The sequence below is a fragment of the Myotis nattereri genome (assembly GCF_964212035.1).
Source record: "Myotis nattereri genome assembly, chromosome: 11".
Lineage (NCBI taxonomy): Eukaryota > Metazoa > Chordata > Mammalia > Chiroptera > Vespertilionidae > Myotis > Myotis nattereri.
Window position 1 is genome coordinate 58,493,488 of NC_138086.1, and position 4,079 is coordinate 58,497,566.

At 42.1% G+C, this 4,079-nt stretch overlaps 1 pseudogene across 1 annotated transcript; it reads left to right on the forward strand.

Moving 5' to 3' along the window:
- The first annotated feature begins 3,269 nt into the window (after positions 1-3,269).
- On the forward strand, positions 3,270-3,796 carry LOC308527448 (ferritin light chain-like; annotated as a pseudogene). Its single transcript has one exon. The product of its transcript is annotated as a ferritin light chain-like (transcript).
- The last annotated feature ends 283 nt before the right edge of the window (positions 3,797-4,079 follow it).

The following is a 4,079-nucleotide window of genomic DNA, read 5'->3' on the forward strand; positions in this document are numbered from 1 at the left end:
GGTACTAGAAAGAACTTTCAAAATGTCACCATTTAAACAGATTTTTATTAGGCAGATTATGTACAATCAAGTATGAGTTTTATTTGGGCAGTTGTCAAGGATCCTCAAAAATATTGTCAGGAGAGTTTACAGCTGTGGTATATGGAGTAGTTTTATTCCTGACCATGTCTGTCTGGTTTAAAATGTCTTTAGCACTGATGGACTTATCAATCTTCACCTCATTTCTCTTAGGTCTGTTTTCTAACCCCCCTCAGGGGCACTGACTTCCCTTCTTGAAGGGTCCAAGGCCACATTTCCTCAGTCATTCTTGACACAAGACCAAGAGGATTTAACAGCTTCCCATCTCAGTACTGATTTCTGGGCCCCTGTGGCTGCCTTGAATTAAAATTCTGGCTTTGGGGATGTAAGAGAAGGCTTTCCCCTAAATTTGAGCCCATATTTATAATCTCAGGCTGGGATCCTGATAAATTTGCTTTTTCTCTCAAGTGAGCCACATCTGGGCTAGTGTTGAAAACAACACTGATCTATGTCCATGGGCAAGGCACCTGACCTCTTTCAATCGCAATGTTCTCATCTGTCAAATGGGAATAATAGTCATATCTTTCTCATAGGGTTTTGTGAAAATTAACTGAGATGATAATATATGAAAAAATACAAGAACGCCTCATAATGCAAATTTCACATGTAACACATTGACTATTGTATCCCAGGTCTTGGAACTCCAGCTACCTGGCTACTACTTGTGCTGGCTCAGATCATTTCATCAACCTCACATAAAGAAACTCATATTTTACGTGGTTAAATTTTTGAGACCCCCCCCCCACACTTATATTCTTATACTCAATGATGCCTGAAACATGGCAAACCTTTATTAAATGCTTATCAGTTAGCTTTCTAGTGTTCAAAATACATGTGGCCCCTTCCTTTCCTTCACTCTGAATCATAAGAAGTGAAGAACAGGATAACCTGAAAGAGAATCAAGGGCCACAGGTTGAGCAACAAAATAGATAAGGAGAGTGTTAGATCATAACCTACACAATAAAACAAATACCCATTAGTCCATGCAAGTGCAAATAAATAATTGAATGTATAAATAAATAAAGAAGGGCAGCTCTTCTTTACAGAAACATTCCAATCAATAATCCTATATAATAAAAGGGTAATATGCAAATTGATCCTAACGGCAGAATGACCACTCAACCAGTCACTATGAGCCGTACTGACCACCTCTCAGTTCCTTTCCCCGGCCAGCAGGCTCCGATCACCCAATGGCGAATGGGGAACTGGGGGTGGGGGACAGGGCCAGCTACAGGAAGCCGGGGAAGATGGCCCTGATCACAGGCCAGGCCAAGGGACTGTACCCACGTACGAATTTTATGCGCTGGGCCTGTAGTGTGTAATAATTGTTGTAGAAAAGATCCTCCAATGAATGCCAGAATTAGTGAGTAAAATTGAAGGAGCAACAGTCTATAAATATCTCCCCCAAGATAGTTATTATTAATTGTAAAGGAAAAAAAAATAGTGAAGAGGCCCAGCAGACACCACCTTCACCGGGTAATTAAGGGTAACTTTGCCAGAATTAAGGCATACTGGCATCCCATGCCCCCTGACATGATGTACTGAGAGGGAAACCTTCTGTTGTATTCTTCCCCAAACTATATAACCCGAATCTCATCATGAGGAAACATTAGATAAACCCAAATCGAGGGGCTTTATACAAAAATCACTTACCGGTGCTCTTCAAATGAGTCCAGACCATGAAAGACAGGGGAAGTGTGAAGAACCATCATAGATTGGAGGAGCTCAAAGAGACATGACAGTAAAATGCAATGTGGATCCTCAGTTGGATCCTGGACAGAAAAAGGACATTAGATGAAACACTGGGAAAATCCAAATAAGTTTGTACTTTATACCCAACGTCAATTTCTTAGTTTTGATCCTTGTACTTGTACTATGATTATGGAAGATGTTAACATTAGAAGAAGCTGCGTGAAAGATATATGAAAATCAGTACTATTTTTGTAATTTTAAGAAGCTTAAAATTCTTTCAAAATAAACATTTTTAAAAATTAGAGGGCAAGGCTCTTTGTACTTTAATTAAAGTACACGAGAATAAGCATTTAAAAACTTTTATCAGTAATTTTAGCTCTATTGGGCTTAAAAAAATTTTAATTGGGGCTTCTTTTTTAAAGGGATAATTAAGAAAGTGTGATGGGAAGAGTTCTCTGGGAAGATTTGACTTGACTTCATCTTTTCTGGGAACAGCTCAGCCTTCTTGCACTACATATTGGTACCTAACAGTAGGAGCACACCGAAAACATTCCTTGAAGGCTACAAGAAACACTTCTAACTTGAAAAAGATAAGATTCAAATCCATTTTTCTTCTGCATTTGAAATGTTATAATGCTAGTTTTATTTGATCTTCATTAATCCTGTAACTAGTCACTAATGTGTATGTATTATGTATTTTTTATTAAAAAAAATTATGCAGCCCAACCAGCATGGCTCAGTGGTTGAGCATCAATCTACAAACCAGGAGGTCAGGGTTTGATTCCCAGTCAGGGCACATGCCCGTGTTGCGGGCTCGCTCCCCAGTATGGGAGGTACAGGAAACAGCTGATCAATGATTCTCTCTCATCATTGATGTTTCTATCTCTTTCTCCCTCTCCTTCCTCTATGAAATCAACAAATATATGTATATATATTAAAAACATATTATGCAACAAAAATTTCTTAAAGAATTGGAGTCAAAATCAAGCCTAGAATTCTTCCTTTCCAGAACTTAATTTTTGACAGATATAACTAACTTTTAACTCTGAGAATACGGTAGTCCAAGTAGAATTGGATCTCCAACTTCATCAAAAATAGTGCATGTATTTAGTGTTGAAATTATTCTTTCATAATTTGAAGAGCAGTGTTTTAGCAGTTGTATTCATAGAAGAGAATAAAATTTCAGTGTTCCTTTCCCCTCCTCTTTTTATTCCTCTTCCACTTCTGCTGCAGAAGTGTTGAAGGCATTCCACATCAATGTGAAATAAAAATTTTGCCCTCTGTTGTAAAGAAATAAAACCAGGCAGTGCCCTCAGCGGTCCCGGGTCTGTCTCTTGCTTGCTTCAACAGTGTTTGAATGAAACAGACCCAGGGACCCCTCTTCTCCCAGCCTCTGACCACCCTCCTGCATCTCATCCAGCCACCACCTTCAGAACCACCTCTGGGACTAGCCAACACACTTTTTTTTTTCTACCTTAACTCCTTATTGCTGAACAACTATGAACTTTCAAATTCGTCAGAATTATTCCACCAAGGTGGAGGCTACGGTCAACCGCCTGGCCAACCTGCATCTGTGGGTCCCCCACACCTACCTCTCTCTGGGCTACTATTTCGACCCGGGAAGATGTGGCTCTCGAGAGCGTGGGCCACTTCTTCCGCAAGTTGGCGGGGAAGAAGCACGAGGGCGCTGAGCATCTCTTAAAGTTGCAAAACAAGCACGGTGGCCGCGTTCTCTTCCAGGATGTGCTGGAGCCTCCCCAGGACGAGTGGGCAAAACTCAGGACGCCATGGAGGCCGCCCTGGCCTGGGAGAGGAGCCTGAACCAGGCCCTGGTGGAGCTGCCGGCCCCGGGTTCTACCTGCACAGACCCTCATCTCTGTGACTTCCTGGAGAACCACTTCCGGGATGAGCAGGTGAAACTGATCAAGAAGATGGGCGACCACCTGACTAACATCTGCAGGCTGGCCAGCCCCCAGGCTGGGCTGGGCGAGTATCTCTTCGAAAGGCTCACCCCAAGCACGACTAGGAGCCTTTGGAGCCCAGAGGCCTTTCAGAGGCCTCTCTGCATTCCTTTGGTGTCTCTGGCTTTTACCTGAGCCTCATCCCGAAACTACTAGTCAGTCTTTTAACCATCCTGAAGCCCTCTCCCATGCATTGGACTAAATAAAACAATAAAGCTTTTTGCAGAAAAAAAAAAGAAAGAAAATGAACCCAGCTGGTGTGGCTCAGTGGTTGCACAGCAACCCATGAACCAAGAGGTTACAGTTTGATTCTGGTCAGGGCACATGCCCGGGTTGTGGGCTTGATCC